Source organism: Berghia stephanieae, chromosome 6 (assembly GCF_034508935.2).
Source record: "Berghia stephanieae isolate SIO BIC M18660-M18661 chromosome 6, UCSD_Bste_1.3, whole genome shotgun sequence".
NCBI classification, from domain to species: Eukaryota; Metazoa; Mollusca; class Gastropoda; order Nudibranchia; family Aeolidiidae; genus Berghia; species Berghia stephanieae.
This window is the reverse complement of record NC_088365.1, coordinates 38875757-38893873: the sequence shown is the minus strand read 5'-3', so window position 1 is coordinate 38893873 and position 18117 is coordinate 38875757. Positions and strand designations below refer to the sequence as shown.

Here is an 18117-nt window from a genome sequence, read left to right as displayed (position 1 = left end):
CTGATCAGATGGCCATGTTACTCTCTTGTATCTTTGCGGCTATGTGGTCTAGTGGTATGACACTCGCGTTCGGATCGAAAGGTCCTGGGTTTGAGCCTCGCTCGGCGCAGAGTCGAATCCTTGGAAAAGTCTCTTGACTCACTTTATCTCACCGTACTCAGGTGTAAAATGAGTACCTGCCAGCGTTGTTTCTGTCCGAAAGAATTGTAATGTCGCCTAACAGGCGTCATGCCCCATCCTACATGTTAAAAGTGATGCTGTTGGCCAGGGCCCCCAGTAAAGCGCTATATAAAAAAGCTCAAAGCTCAACCTCAAATCGGACAATCACTTCTGAGTGATTGATGAATAAACACAGATGGAAATACCAAAATAAAAATGGAAGTGGTTATTCAGTATCAGATACTGAATAGTGTTTTGCCACTATTCAGTATCCGCAAGGAACTCTTTTTTATAGAGAGAGTGAAAAGTGCGACAATCTCGGTTGAATGTAAATAAACTGCTGACCGACTTCCAGATTGAACACGTGCAGTAACTGACAGCCCGATTCAAAGTTGCAAAAATATTTTGATTGTAATTTTTTAATTTCTGCTATTGTGCAATTAACATAGATCAAAATATCAAAGTAAAAGTGGCAGTCAAATACATTTTTAAATGTCTAAATAGACATGATTAAATGTCACTAAATATTCAGTGCCACCATGGTTGGTGGATATAAGCTGTTCGACTCTGAGCTTAAGGTTCGAGAGTTCAAATCCCAGCAGGGATAACTTTTTTTTTTTCCCCAATATTTTTAAAATTCCTTCTGTCTATTAAAACTTTTGTTTTAATAATTTCATTTGCTTGTAATATACTTTAATGTTGACATTATACTATTGTTCTTTTATTTTTATTATTATTGTTATTAATATTATTATTATTATTATTATTATTATTATTATTATTATTATTATTATTATTATTATTATTATTATTATTATATTATCATTATATTATTATTATTATTATTATTATTATTATTATTATTATATTATTATTATTATTATTATTATATTATTATTATTATTATTATTTATTATTTCTACTTACATACTATTATTATTATTATTTTTGTTGTTGTAATCGTCATCATCATCATTATTATGATTATGATTATTTTTTTTTTAATCAAGTAGTTGGAGTAATTTAATCAGTTATCGATTTATTACGAATATCTTTTATGTGTTATAATCTCGTTGTTGTTTTTCATTGATGTGCTCTTCTATTGTTTATTACTTTTTAAAATCTTGCTTTTTTCTGTTTGTCTCATTTCTTGTTGTTGTTGTTGTTGTTGTTGTTTGTTTGTTTGGTTTTTTTTGTTTTGTCATCGAAGACAAACCCGATTCATTATAAATATGTGAACAGACTTTCTGCCATTTTTAATTGAGCGATGTACTTCCGTGAATTAATTGCCGTATTATATTAAAATTTACGTGTAATAATAATAATAATCATAATTAAATAATAATAATAATAATAATAATAATAATAATAATAATAATAAAATAATAATAATAATAATAATAATAATATAATAATAATAATAATAATAATAATAATAATAATAATATAATAATAATAATAATAATAATAATAATAATAATAATAATAATAAATAATAATAATAAATAATAATAATAATAATAATAATAATTTAAATAGATACTGAGTATTAGACTACAATTGACATCTATTTACTGAATACACGTGGTATTTTTAGGGGTGTTTCTTTTTTTACGAAACACGCCGAAACCCGACAAAGTTATGGGAAGTAGGCAGCAGTGGGGAGTGAACCTGGGACTGGGTTTCGTAAAAAAAAGCAATTACTTTTTTTACGAAACCCGACAATATCCGACAAAGTTATGGAAAGAAAGTAGGCAACAGTGGGGGAGTAAACCCGAGACTCAGGGAACTGTACACTATTGGGGAGTAAACCTAAGTCTATGGTTTTTCGACGGGTTTTGGCGGGTTTTGTAAAAAAGGAATTGCTTCATTCTTGTCTGGTACCCAACTCCCATAGTCCGGCTTCATTTCCCACTGGCATCCATCTTCCATAGTCCCAGGTTCATTTCCACTGATATCCTCTTCTCACAGTCCCAGGTTCACTCCCAACCGGTGTGCACTTCCCTGAGTCCCGGTTCATTGCCCAATGGTGCCCACTTCCCATAACTTTTGACAATTTCGGTAGGTTTCGAAATAAAAGTACATTCTGAGCTCACTGTCCACTGGTATCAGCCTCTCGCAGTCCCAGGTTCAATCCCCATTGGTGACCGAATCCCAGATTCACTCCCCACTGCTGCCTGCTTCCCATAAGTTTGTCGGGTTTTGGCGAGTTTCGTAAAAAAGTAATTCCCCCTCCCCCTTGGTATTGCTTTTTTACAAAAACCAGAGTCCCAGGTTCACTCCCCACAAGTGTACACTTCCCTGAATCTCAGGATCACCCCCCACTGTTGCCTACTTCAATAAGTTTGTCGGATATTGCCAGTTTCGTCGGGTTTCGTAAAAAAGTAATTGCTTTTATATGAAACTCGCTGAAACCCGCCGAAAACCAGAGTCTCAGGTTCACTCCCTACTGGTGTACACTTCCATGAATCTCAAGTTAACCCCCCAATGTTGCTTACTTCCCATAACTTTGTCGGATATTGCCAGGTTTCGTAAAAAGGTAATTGCTTTTATGTGAAACTCGCTGAAACCTGCCGAAAACCATAGTCTCAGGTTCACTCCCCACTGGTGTACACTTCCATGAATCTCAGGTTCACTCCCCACTGTTGCCTACTTCCCATAACTTTGTCGGATATTGCCGGGATTCGTAAAAAAGTAATTGCTTTTATGTGAAACTAGCTGAAACCCGCCGAAAACCATAGTCTCAGGTTCACTCCCCACTGGTGTACACTTCCCTTAGTCTCAGGTTCACTCCCCATTATTTGCCTACTTTCCATAACTTTGCCCCATTCTGTTGGGATTTGGCGCATTTCGTAAACAAAAAGTAATTGCTTTTTTTTTTACAGAACCCGCCGAAACCCAGACCCAGGTTCACTCCCCACTGGTGTACATTTCCATGGATCTCAGGTTCACTCCCCACTGTTGCCTACTACCCATAACTTTGTCGGATATTGCCAGGTTTCGTCGGGTTTCGTTAAAAAAGTAATTGCTTTTATATGAAATTAGCTGAAGGCCGCCGAAAACCATAGTCTCAGGTTCACTCCCCACTGGTGTACACTTCACTGTCTCAGGTTCAGTCCCCACGCTTTGCCTACTTTCCACAACTTTGCCGCATATTGTCGGGTTTCGTAAAAACGTAACCCCCACCCTCCCCCATTTTGTTATTGCTGTTTTACAAAACCCAGAGTCCCAGGTTCCCTCCCCACTGGTGTACACTTCCCTGAATCTCAGGTTCATCCCCTCCTCTCGCCCCCCCCCCCCCCCCCCTTACACACACACACACACGCTACTGCATACCTCCCATAACTTTGCCGGATATTGCCAGGTGTCGTCGGTTTCGTAAAAAAGTAATTGCTTTTTATTACGAAGCCCGACGAAACCCAGTCCCAGGTTCACTCCCCACAGGTGTACACTTCTCTGAGTCCCAGATTTACTCCCACAGCTGCCCTCTTCCCATAACTTTGTCAGGTTTCGAAAAAAAAAAACACCGTATTAAGGTGCAAAACCACTATTCAGTGTCAGATACTGAATAGTACAAAACCACTATTCAGTATCAGATACTGAATAGTGCTAGCCAATAAAAATAAGCTGGGGCTCATTCAGGAAACGGCCATATATACACATTTTAGAACCCAGCCTGTCCCTGTCATTTGACGTTATTTGGTACCCACATTGTAGCTATCATTTTAATTGGTTAAAAACATTGAATCGGGTAACAATTTTTATTCCTAAAAGAAGTCGATTCCGAATTGAATAAAATGCTCACCCGGAAGAAATTCAACCGGTTGTCTGACATTATATCTTGCTTTACATTTTTCATCCTGTCTTGTTCCATTTCCATATCTCTCTCTCTCTCTCTCTCTCTCTCTCTCTCTCTCTCTCTCTCTCTCTCTCTCTCTCTCTCTCTCTCTCTCTCTCTCTACCTCTCTCTCCCTCACTCCACCTATCCCGGTCATATCTGGACTAATCGATATTGGCTCAATTTAATTTGGATCAGCACAGCATTACAGCCAAGGATATTTATAGCATTTATGTGTAAAGCTGTATTGATATAATTAAGCATTTAATATCTTCCTATTTCTTGTTGGTCCCTGCTAAGACCAGTGATTGGGAATATGTACAATATATATATATATATATATATATATATATATATATATAATATATATTATATTATATATTCGTACGTGCGTGCGTCAGTCAGAGTGTGTGAGTATGTAAGTGTGTGTGTGTTTGTGTGTGTGTGTGTGTGTGTGTTGAAACACTTGCGGACACTTCTACTCTTTAACCAGCGTTGCTTGCTTACGTAAAACGTGGAACAAAATTTGTATCACAGTTGAATAGTTTTCTTCTGCGATTAATTTGATACCAAATTGAATAAAGTTGGAACCCATTATTACGGTGAAATAGTCCGGAATATATTTTCTATCTCTATACGGCCGTAGGATCAAACGATTTAAAAGTGACCACCCGGCGCAATTAGGGTATTTCAAACATATGTGGGGTGGATGCTAATCTCAAATGTGTGCAGGTTCCTGGGACTGACAGTTAAACGGTAGAGAAAATAATGACCAAATGTGGTTATGTCGATTAGTCATAATTAGCGTGTGTGGTAGACGTAAAACATTTCTTGGCAAATTTTACATTTTTCCCGAGTTACCAGCAAGTTATTGAATCATCATATTGGCACACAATGATTTGTCATGTAAACAACTTTAAAATCACAATCAACGGGAATCTAATACACATTAAAAGTTTTACTTTGTTTAAGATTTTTTTCTTTCTGTTTAATTGATTCAACATTTCCTGGAATTAAACGGAATTATATTTATATCTATTTTTGGCTTTTCATGTGTAACCTCCATAGCGACCATTAAAAATGTTCAAATTGTAGAAATCTAGTGAAATATTAACATTTTATGAAACCGTATGTTAAATAATCCATTAGATAGAAAAAAAAAAACCATTATATTTTTAGAATTTGTACTTTACGTTACCATTTGCTCCTTCTGAGACATCATGAACTATCAGTACCCTTTAAGATATAACATTTGATATCCGACATTCAGTTAAATTTCGGGTAATAATTCAATCAAACAAATTCATATTGATGCTGCTATCAAAGACAGCGTCACGATTAAAAGTAGTCGGTCCCAGCTACAAGATAATAGTAAATTATTTGTGGTTTCCACAGCATTATAATAAGTAGCAAAGGCTTACTGCTCCATGATTTGAACACTGAATATTCCAAAAGTACTTTTCACCAGACTCAAACAGACAGCTAACGACGCATAATAATACAAATCGAAAGTAATACTTAGTGTAATTGAGTCAAACAGTTTAGAGTAATTGCACAATGTTCGCACAACTCGCGACATATTGAGCCTAATCCCGATCTGCAGACATGACTGAATTAGAATGACAGTAGGCGGGAGTTCCATAGGGAAGGGACAAATCTGCACATACTGTTTTGAAGCCCATTAATAAGTCTTTATTCTGAATGCGAATACTTTCTACTAGAGTTATTTATAACTGGTCATATTACAGTTTTTTCTTCCCCCCAAAAGACCCTTGTGTTCATCGCTTCGCACACTTTTCCTTATGTTTCATCACTTCGCACACGTTTTCATCGGTTCGCACACCAATCATTCACACCTAAAATTCTACTCTTTAACATACGTTGTTTGATATACTTTATCTAGATCCATTTGAATGAAGCTTAGCTATTTTATCAAAGGAATTATTTTTTTAAAAACCACACAAAAACACACACACACACACACACACACACACACACACACACACACACACATACACGAACATACATACCAGATACTTGCAAGAAAATAGTATCTGAGATTAGAGAGCTATTTTATTATAGGACGTATTGCAAATTCACCACACACAAACACACGCGCACACACACATAAACACACGCACACACACACACACACACACACACACACACACGCACACGCACACAAATACATTTCCACACCAGACATTTGCAATGAAAAATTTATTAAATGATTTTAAAGCCATCTCTCTCTCTCTCTCTCTCTCTCTCTCTCTCTCTCTCTCTCACTCTCTCTCTCACTCTCTCTCTCACTCTCTCCTCTCTCTCTCACTCTCTCTCTCTATTATATATTTATATATATACATATAATATTCTTCTAATATTCCTGTGTGCGGCTATGTGGTTTTGTGGTATGACACTCGCTTTCGGACCGTTCGAGCCTCTCTCGGCGCATAGTTGAGTCCTTGAAAAGGCTCTTTACTCACATTATCTCACCGTATTCAGGTGTATAATGAGTACCTGACCGTTCACATCGTTGTCTCTGTCGGGAAAAAAATTATAATATCACCTTACAGGCGTCATGTCTTGTCCTAAATGTTAAATGTTGCTGTTGGACTGGGACCCCTTGTAAAGCGCTTTGAGCACGTTTAGTGGATATTGCGCTATAGAACAGCTCAATTTATATATAATATTCTTTATATATATATATATATATATATATATACATATATATATATATATATATTAATCCAGAGATCTAGATTGTGCTGACATACGTTGTGTGAATTAATGAAAAGGAAGAGTTGCAAAACATATAATTCATTTCATCAAAGGTATGCGGTTCGATGTGCAACACGAGCGATCGTGTTCATCGCTCCGCACACCTTGCTTTCAGTCGAAACCACAATAGCTAGGCCAATGGCGCCTTTCTACCACATTGTGTACTGTATAAATAAGATATTTAAATACTAATTATTAAGCAGATAGCACGGAGGACGTTAAAAAACCCTTCCTCCATGTATCTACATGCATCATCCCAGGGAAGAAGGAAAGTTGATACTCGACGATCTCGTGATTTCAGGAAAGTAACTTTGGAGTTTAATGGACAAAATATTAACTGCCACTTTGTTTTACCGTCTCAAGAAGCAAGAGGCAATTAAAACCTGTAATTGCGTAATTCACGTATTTCACGCATTGAAAAAAATTTCCGAAATTTAGATCATCAAAAAGTGTGCGAAAAGAAAATCACGATCAGCTGTGCGAACTTTGTACGATTACTCTATATGAAGGAGAAGAAAAAGAATATTATTGACCCGGAATTGAACAATTCCGTGGTTAATGCTATCTAGTGAAAATTTTGAAAACATATCTTTATACCTTTTTACAATAGAAAGAAATAAGCAACGGAGCGGGGTTTATTTATTTTATATTTTTTGTTTGCTTTTTCTTTTGTGACCACCTGGTATAAAGTTCTGAGTTTAAAAGCGTCTTCTCTTGACCCGTTCAGCGACATTCACAGATTTCCATTATACAGGGTGATTAAAAAATTATTTGGCAACACTTTCACACTGCTTTTAAACAAAGACAATATATATATATATATATATATATATATATATATATATATATATATATATATATATATATATATCACACTAGCTTGGGCTCATGTGTAGTACATAAATAACCATAAGGCATTTGGTTGGTTCGAACTTGTTATATTTATAACTTGTTAGTTTCATTCAAACCTCACAGAATAAAGAATAATAAAGATATTATATACATGATAAATAATCCTGTAGTACATACCTTCAAGTTTTTATTTCATGTTTTTAAAATTTTCAATATGGTTACCACCGAGAGCGCGGCCATCAAGACGATATCAGAATTCATCTCAAAACGCGCCCTGTCCATCGTGTTGATTGCAGCTGTTATTCAATCTTTCTTGCTGAAAGTTGTCTTATCTATAATATACTTCCATCAAAATGTTACACATACTAAGGTCCGGGGATCTGGCAGGTCAATCACCTCTCCTCCCAAATCCAACGCCGAGGCACGTTTTCATTCAAATAAGCCCTGGAATAGGCTTCAATAGTCATGACGTCACTTCACTCGTAATGACGCATAGAAACTTAGTAACTGGCTCTAAACTGTCGGAACAATGGCGGACGCTGTAACGAAATGCTTCTGTATAGGCGGCAGTTCACGACGGGATGTACGTCGTCGTAGTATTAGTTGTTGTTGTTATTGTAATCCCTCCGGAACAACCCTTCTTTTGTTGATACAGGTCGTATCAGATCATGCACCTATGGCCGGAAGTTTGAATTAAACTACGTAGTGTGGGTGTTATTGTGAGAAAGGCATCAATCTTGTTTTCTCCGTAAACTTATAAGCAAAGTAGGATCCCCGTATTCTACGGGAGTGACTTTGTTATGGTATGGCTTGATTGATATCTCGTAACTATGGGGCTGACGAAATTATTTATCCTTGATATGAGGATGTCCGGTATCAGGATGGGTGGAGTTTTTATGGAATTTCAGTTGTTTACGGATATGACTAACATCCGTTTGTGTGGGTAGAATTTTGCGTCGTTTGCTTGATTTTTGCCTATAAATGCCAGAGTTTTGAACAGTTTCTTCAGACCACTCAGCGGAGTCTTTTAGGCTCATTGTCTCAAAAGAGACCAGGCAGCGGAGTCTTTTAGGCTCATAGTCTCTAAGCGATAACCACAGCGGAGTCTTTTAGGCTCATTTGTTTTAACTCTTGTGTAGAGTTGGATTAAAGTCTTGTGTAGACTTTGTAGTGCTCAAAGTTCGAGCTGAAACACGTTTTCTGTTAACTCTTGTGTAGAGTGTGATTTAAGTCTTGTGTAGACTTTGTGGTGTTCAAAGTTTGAGCTGAATCAAGTTGTGTTATAACTCTTGTGTAGAGTTTGATTAAAGTCTTGTGTAGACTTAATTTGTGATTTCTATAATCTGTTCGGCTCTGGTGAGATTTTCGAATAATATGTTGTGATTACAATTACGATTGTGTTTTGATATCAATATCATAATATCACTTTAAATTTTGATTCTCAATTAATTAATCAGATAATGAAATTAATTGTGTAATATATTCTTGTTGTAAAGAAAATAAGCTTTTCTTGCTATAAAGCATTATTATTTCATATCTACAAAGTAAAGCAATATTAATCAACATTAATAAATTGATTTGTTAAAGTAAAATAATATTTACTCATTTAAAGTAAACATATTGAGTGAGTTCGAATATAGATAGAGTTATATTCGTATGATTATCATATTATAACAAAATCATTTTCTTTCTTTAAAGTGAATGAGCTGTTGGAGGCTGGGCTTTAACAAGCCAACTTTAGGCTATACACTCATAGCTTGACACTAATAGAAACTGAACATTTGCCTGTTTTATAAGTTACCTGTGAAGAACCATTTGCTTATTTTAATATCAGAACATTGAGAAACAATTGATCTGTTTATGAATACTGTAAAACCAGAACAATTTCAAGAAGAGACTAATTAACAATATTAGAACAACCTTACAGTTTTTGTTGAATATCAAGAACACTCTTTTGACTTTCTTCCACACGTCTGGATTGTGTTTAGTTAGCTAGTTAATTATTAGTTGCCTGTATGACTGTGATGGTTGCAACCTATCTGTGAGATTGTCTGATGTGGTAGCGGTTTGGTAAAGTGTTGATAATTAGTTGATTTAATTATATATTTTCATATCGCTTCCATATCATAATCATCATCACACCATCTCCATCAATTTGTCATCCATCTATTTGATTTCATACTTATTACATCTATCATTTCATCTTCATATCTCATAATATCTTTGTTATATTGTAATAAAATATATCTTCATTTAGCTTCAAAACCTTTATCAACGTATTGTGTTTGGTTATTGATCGGTGTCGTAGCTTGAATATAGCACACATAAACAAGGTTGCAAACTGCGCTACATAAGCATACGGTTTACGTGCGCACTTTGTGACAGACGCCCTTATGAAATATTTCTCCGACGAGCATAAAAGTGTATCCAGAGGAGAAAAACATGGTAAATCTGATGATGTTTTGACTTTTACACATTCTGATCACAAAACATATGAAAAGTTCTCGCCGGCATGAAGAATAAAAAGGACCGATTTTCTTTGTTTAGAACCATGATGGACACCGTTGCTGGGCAACGTGACATCAGACTATTGAATCCAATTATCAGCTACATCGGAAGTTGTACTTCATATTAACGACAGTTGTGAAATTGACATACAATTAAACTTGGATTATTACTCTATTAAATTACCATTATTCAGTCCACTACAATGCTATAGACTTTAAACAATTGTGTAATTATTTTGGAGTATTCTTTTAGAATCACCCTGTACATCTAACTTTAACCTGTTCATCTCCTTCACATCTTGATTTAATTTTCCTGTCTGGTAATGTTCGTATATTCCATGTCTCCACATAGAAAGTATTTTTGGTCTGAGAAGATATGGGGATATCTGGTTGGAGACTTTCTTTCGGATTTGGTCCTCATATATCATGGATGCAGTGGTATGGCCTGACAGTGATAATTTCTCTGCACCGCTTTCAGTCCACTATCCTGCTCTCAAATTTCTATCCCTGTTAAAGACATGAGCATTTCTGTCGATTTTTGTAACTTACTTTTTTAAAGGAATACGTTGTTGACCCTACCTCCAACTCAAGACTTGCAAGTTCAGGATTAAATTTGGAGGTTTTACTCTTAGATTGGCTGCTCTCTTCAAGGTAATGTCTAATCTACCCATTTGGTTCTTATTCAGACTGACCTTCTCCTAAAGCCCCCCATAGACGCCGACATCCACTGATAGCGGTACGGATGACCTATCGCTGTGACCCGATCCCTGCGTTTATCGCAGATGATTTTTGCCCACATACGGGGAGATATTTTTTTGAGGCGATCGGTGATCGGGGGCGTGGCAGTATAAAAAAGTGGACAATTTTTTTCGGATTTTCGCTGTTTTCACGTCGGATTCGTGATCAGCGTCAAATTTACAATAGGTTTGATACTAAGAACTGTGTGTTTACTCCAAAAATTGGTGAAATTAGAAATAAATTTTAATTAATAGTGAGGCTATGTGGCCGACAGAACCGATCCCAGTTACTGTCTGTTATTCTATCTTTCGTCTTGCGCACAATAGTGATTACTTCTCACTAAATTATATCAATTAGACTGTTGAAGGAACGAAATTGACATCATTCCACTCTTTGTTATTGTATTAAGGCAGTCATTTTGGTAATTAGTTCTCACTAAATTATATCAATCAGACTTTTAACGTTCAAGGTTACTCGTAGTTTTGTATGACGGTACGTTATTTCCGACTGGTGGATGTTGTGAGCATTTTACCTAAACTCATAGCATCAATAACCGTCCAAGATATTCGCATCATATGTAGCAATAGCTATAATAATCTAACATGTCGAGAGAGAGAGAGAGAGAGAGAGAGAGAGAGAGAGAGAGAGAGAGGGGGGGGGGGAGAGAGAGAGAGAGAGAAATAGAAAGAGAGAAAAATTTACTTGCGCTATATATACCGCTATATTCAATAAAGGTGCTCAAATCACTTTATAAGGGTCTTTGGCCAACATAAAAACATGTTAGACGAGACATGACTGTTAAGCGATATTGCAATTGTTTCCCGACAGAGACGACGCTGTAAACAGCGAGGTACTCATTTTAACAGTGAACAAGGTGAGAGAATGCGAGTAAAGAGCCTTTTCCAAGGACTCAATTATGCGCCACTCAGAGCGGGACTCGAATCCAGTACCGTCCGATCCAAAGGCGAGTGTCATTTCACAAGATCACATGAATAGCCGCACATAAAAAGTGATGAGAGAATAGATTCATATGTATTGAAGGAGGAGAGAGCGGATGGAGTGAGTAAAGTTCTTGGATATTTATAGAAGGAACCAAATTGACGTCACTCATCTCATTGTTATTGTTTTTAGACACCCATTTTTATGATTAGTTCTCATTAAAATATATCAGACTATAACGTTCAAGGATCCATGTAGATCTTTGGGCTGGAGTGATATTTCTGGCTGGCGGACTTTGTGAGTATTTTAATTTAACACAGAGCATCAATAGAAGGAATGAATTTGACGTTAGTCAACCCGTTGTTATTGCTTTTAGACAGCATTTTATAATTAACTTATCACTAAGTTATATCAATCAGACAATGAACGTTCGCGTTTGCAGTTTTGTGTGTTAATATGTTATACCCCGATGGAGATGTCGTGAGTATTTTTCCAATACGCATAACATCCATACATTTGCAATCCGATTTAAGTTTAAAAGCAACGTAGACCACGGAAATTTTTCCATTTTGTGGACAATAAAGATTTGTTATTTATCGTCATTATTATTATTATTATTATTATTATTATTATTATTATTATTATTATTATTATATTATTATTATATATTATTATTATTATTATTTTATAAAACAAATCGACAGTGTTCCCGCGGCAGGTTAAACGGGTACTCCTCGGGACTACTCGCATTCGCACCCCCCCCCCCCCTCAACCACCACCGCCACCACACACACGCACACAGCTCTTTTTTTTTTGGGGGGGGGGGGGGGGCGTTGTTTGTAGATTATAATTCAGACAATGCCCACCCCTGTCATCACGTAGTCAAGGCTTTTTGGCATCTGCCAATCCCAAATGTCTGTGTCAAGGTCGACCGTCATGTCGCGTCAACGGGTGAGGAGGAGAAAAAAAAAAGAACTGGCATATTATTATATCATTACATTGAAAATTATGAAAACTATTTTTTATTTTGTATGAAATCCTTTATAAATTTTACGATGATCAAGAACGAAACTTTTGCCATCTACCTCTTCCTGGCGCAACATTTATAAAAATATTATTAAAAAAAAAAATAACACAGCATTTATTTGGCGCAATATCCACGTGCTCAAAGCGCTTTACAAGGGGTCCCAAGGCAACAGCAATATTAAACTTGAAAGACGAGACATGACGCCTGTCAGGCGATGTGACATTTTTTCCTAACAAATTCAACGAACGGCCATGTACTCATTTTACACCTGAGTACGGTGAGAAAATGTGAGTAAAGAGCATTTTCCAAGGACTCAACTCTGCGCCACGCAGAGCGGGTCTCGAAACCTGAACCTTCCGATCTGGAAGCGAGAGTCATACCACAAAACAGGGAGGGGCACTGTTCTGTCGGCCACATAACCTCAACATTAATTAAATTTTATTTCTAATTTCATCAATTTTTGGAGTAAAAACATAGTTCTTGGTATCAAACCTATTGTAAATTCGACGCTGATCACGAATCTGACGTTAAAACAGCGAAAATCCAAAAAAAATTGTCCAATTTTTTATACTGCCACGCCCCCGATCGCCGATCGCCTCGAAAAATATTAAGCAAAGCGGGCTTTGCGAGCGATCGACCGTACCTAGGTTTATCGGCCAGGTATTTGGCCACACACATTGCGTTTTCATCCCGGTTTGCCTGATCGTGGTTCGGACGCCTGTCAAAACCCTGCGTGTATGGAGCCTTTAAGGGATCTGCCATCCAAGGCTTATGAGCTTCACCTACTCAATTCTAACCTGGGAATATGGACGGTACTTATCCATGATTTTCTGTCGTGTCATCGCCCTGCATCCCCCATCCACGTCTTTGGCTCTGTAGGGTTCGGGCAGGATGGTCTTCTCTCTCCATGCTCCCTAACTAGGCTTTGATGAAGAACAAGGTTTGTCTGGCTCCTCACTTAACGACCATTCCTTCGACCACGGCAATGTTATTTTCACCCACCGGAGAGGTCATTTTCTTAACTTTCACACTTTTTGTGCACATAATAATGAAGACAAGTTTTGGTTATGTTCGAAAAAATAGCAGTTAAATAAAGAGGTTACGAAGTTTTTTTCTAGGAGCTGAGTAAAGGATTCATGTTGGGAGTCTGAATGTTAAAGGATATATTTATCCTATGGGTCGCCCCGTTCGGCCCAGGCACATATGGGGTTCAGCCGTGAATCAACCCCATTGGTAGTTCCAGCTGCTTCTGCCTCGCCTCGGGACTAGAGGACTCTTACCTTTTCGGCCTGGTGTTCGGCATGTTCAAGAAAAACTGAGCCACATCAAGAGCAACTATAGGAATTTCCCCATACTAGCTGACTTTAAAAACGCATCAAAGAAAGTGAAGTTGTTGTTATTGTGTGCCCCATTTCTATTGGTTGCAAGGTTTAGCTTTGTCCTTTGAAATTTTTGATTTATGAACAGTTCATGCTTGCACGTGCAGCATGTGTGATGATGCAACTTTTGTCATTTGCGACACTATAAAAGCTTCGATTGAAATGAAATTGTATCAATTTATTCTCTTACGTCTTACAAGAAAGAAAACAGAGTGAAACACTAACTTTTTATCAAGCAAGATGCCCCAGTTGTCTAAAGATAATCGCTAACAGGCAATTGGAATGGTAAGAGCCGGCAGAACTTTAAGACAGGTGACGACGATCTTCAATTGCAATAACTCAACAATAGTGCGCCTCCATCAGAGAATCCAAGATCTGGGAACGGTGAGTGATCGCCCTAGAACTGGTCAACCAAGAGTTACCGCCCCTTAACATGATCAATTTGTCTTGCTCGAGAAACTCTAACAGCTGGAAGAACAAAGATATCACGTGGAATGGTAAATCCAAGTTTGGCGGCGGCTTCACGCAAAGGGCTTGAGAAGCAGATGCGCTTTGATCTCAGGGGCCATAACTCAGCAGAAAAGAATCAACAGGTTGAACGGAACTCGACACCATATCCATTGGATTCGTCGTGACTGGAGATCTGTTGTCTTTTCTGACGAAAACCGATTCAACGTGTCTTTAGAAGATCGGATAAGTCAGGTGTGGAGGCGGAAAGGAGAAAGATTTTCACACAATGTTGTTCAGCATAACCATTATGGTGGTGGACGTGTGCACGTCGGGGATGCGTTTTCATATGCCGATCAAACTCCACTTCCTGTATCCGGAAGAGACGTCACAGCAGCTGTCTACTTTGTAGAAGTACTGACACTCTGATGGTGCCCTTTTTTCAAGAATGAGGAAATATCCATTTTTCAACATGACAATGCAACGCCCAACACTTCAATCCGAACGAGGAACTTCTTGCAGGACCAAAACTTTTAATGTCCTGGAATGGCCTGCCAATTTACCTGATCTCAATCCACTTGAACATGCATGGGATGAGCTGGGAAGAAGGTCTCATCAATGAGCCATAAGAACATTGTAGAGATTGAGCAAGAATTAATTGATGAATGGAACAGAATACCAAAGGATTTTTTAAAATAAAACCTCAACAACAACGTGAAATCTCGTTGCCAAGCGGCTATGATTACAATGCATTCGCAATTAGAGTAGTGACAAAAACAAATCAGTCTTTTTCGATACTACCACAAAAGAACTTTATTCACAAAATAGCCATGCCTTCAGGAATGATGATCCCGCAAACATTCTAGGGAATTAATGTAAAAAATGTTGAACTCTGAAATTGATCCAACATTATAAAAATGGCCCTTAAAGTACCGAAAATTCCTCAAAGAGCACTATAATCTGTGGAGATATGCACACAGATACAAATAACAAGAAACGATTCATTCATGTTTTGGTCCTTTATCATCATTTTCCGTCTTCCCGCCGGGCAGATCAAAGCTGATTGCTCGAAAAATTAGTCTCCATTGACGTTGTAAATAAGTGCACGTCGGTCTCGATAAATGTTAATGTCCACAATATAGTAGTATAATAATTAACTTAATTGAATGCCAGTTTATATTATGTGTGAGTGTGTCTATGTCAATATATTGTATTGTTATAAATGTGTAACCAAATGACAAATTGCCACTTTTTTGAGGACAATAAAGATATATTATAATAATAATAATAATAATAATAATAATAATAATAATAATAATAATAATAATAATAATTAATAATAATAATAATAATAATAATAATAATAATAATAATTTAATTTAATTATTATTATTATTATTATTATTATTATTATTATTATTATTATTATTATTATTATTATTATTATTATTATTATTATTATCATTATTATATCTCCCAAATTCTGAGAGTTCTTCAGTACACCAGTAAACGATGTCAGGGAGATAACTCCCCTTTTAAATGAACAAATATTACTTTTTAAAATCTAAAACTACAAATCTTTATTAAAATACATTTTATTTGTCAATTTAATGAACAGTCTTTAAAAGATCTATAAATCTTCGCGATTTTAACATGATATTGGTTATATATAGGATATATATATATATATATGTGCGTGTATGTGCGTGTTTGAGTGTGTGTATGTGTGTGTGTGTGTGTGTGTGTGTGTGTGTAGAGGAGAACTGGGAGTCAAGGAACAATAATCCAGTTAAAAATTTGGAGAGCTCCCAAAAACTTTATTTCAAATTCAAACATCTCTATTTTTACACATGAAGTACAATGAATCGTGAATATTCAAGAATTGAAATATCCATCACAAATAATTTGATTGAAATTGTAACTTAAAACGAAAGACTTCGGACAAGACAGGGAGACCTGGGACAGCCTGGCAGAAATGGGACAGTCATGTTAAAATATAAGAAGTTTTTATTTAAAGTAATGATAGGGGGGGGGGGGGGGCAAAAACAAAATAGTTAGTGAAATCTGGTCTATTTGGTCTTGTGATCTTGGGATCGGAAAGTCCTGAGTTGGAATCCTGCTCTGAGCCCCGCAGAGTTGAGTCCTTGAAAAAAGCTCTCAACACACATTCTTTCACCGCAGGTGTAAAATAAGTATCTGGCCGTGAACAGCGTTGTTTCGCTCGAATAACATAACATGCCTCGTGTCTCTTCCTACATATTAAGAGTTGCTGTTGACTAGGAACCCATGTAAAGCGTTTTGGTCACGTTTATTGGATAGTACTCTGTATAAAATCTCAAGTCTATTTGTCATATTTCAATTTAAGTTTTAAATAATTATTGTTACTATTCACAGTCTTTGAAACAAACAATTTTTAGGATATAAAAACTAATAACATGCAGTATCGGATTATATTGTAAGTTGAACTTTCTACAGCTCTTATTAGAAATCCAAATGTCTTCAGTGAAGCTTATCAAGCCTTTAAACTTGGGGTTATTAAAGATGAATCCTACATTATCAGTGAAAAGAAAACTAGCTTCACAATATGGGTTGTCGTTTCTGTCGTTTTCTAATTTGCCGTAACTTTTCAAATACTTTCCTTGATAGTTATTTGATCCTCCTCATTATTTTCTTCAACCACCTCAATGAATCTATTTTTTTCATTTTATAAATTTACAAATGCATTTTGTCTAGCATAGCTTTATTTTAGGCCAGAACATAATCTCCGGCTTTTATTTCCTTTAGCACGTGTTACGTTTTAAAACCATGTAAGATCTATTTCAACGAGGCTGAAATGCCAAAAAATAACAAAACAAAAAATACCCAAAAAAAAAAAAACAAAAAACAAAAAAAAAAACAAACAAAACAACAAAAAAATAAAAAAGAACAACAAACAAACAAGAAGGAAGGAGAAGAAAACCATACATTTTGGTTTGTTAAATGCGAATTGGGAATCCTCAGAGACAATACCCTCTAGTTCTTTTATATTTGTTCCAGTTATTGCTTTATGGAATTGGTTGACAACTGCTATTTCCTATGTCTGACGTCTCACACTTCGTATTAGACATATGAGAAAGAATAGATAGGATTTACGTATCTGCAATCCTAAAAATGCACTCCTATTTCTCTTGAGCCATACAAGATGGATAAAACATAATAAGACATAACTCATTGTTTATTATAGGTTAATAATAAAAATGAAAATAAAAAGCTTAGCTACAAAAACTTCTTCTTCTTTCAGCTTCTCCCGCATTTTTCAGGGTTGCCATAATGAATGCCACATCTCCATGCATCTCGGTTCAGCGTATCCAGGCCCAGTTCTTTCATATCATCCTTTACTTTATCCCACCATCTAGTCTTTGGGCGTCCCTTATTCCTCTTTCCCGCTATTTGTAACCCCAATACTTTCATTCC

General features: G+C 36.4%; 1 protein-coding gene across 1 annotated transcript in view; it reads left to right on the top strand.

The window, feature by feature from the left end:
• The first annotated feature begins 479 nt into the window (after window positions 1-479).
• Window positions 480-18117, top strand: part of LOC144975005 (uncharacterized) — a 251399-nt gene continuing 233761 nt past the window's right edge. Inside the window, exon 1 of the mRNA XM_078918649.1 lies at window positions 480-550. The gene's annotated coding sequence lies outside the window, so the exon portion shown is untranslated. The remainder of the gene's footprint in view (window positions 551-18117) is intronic.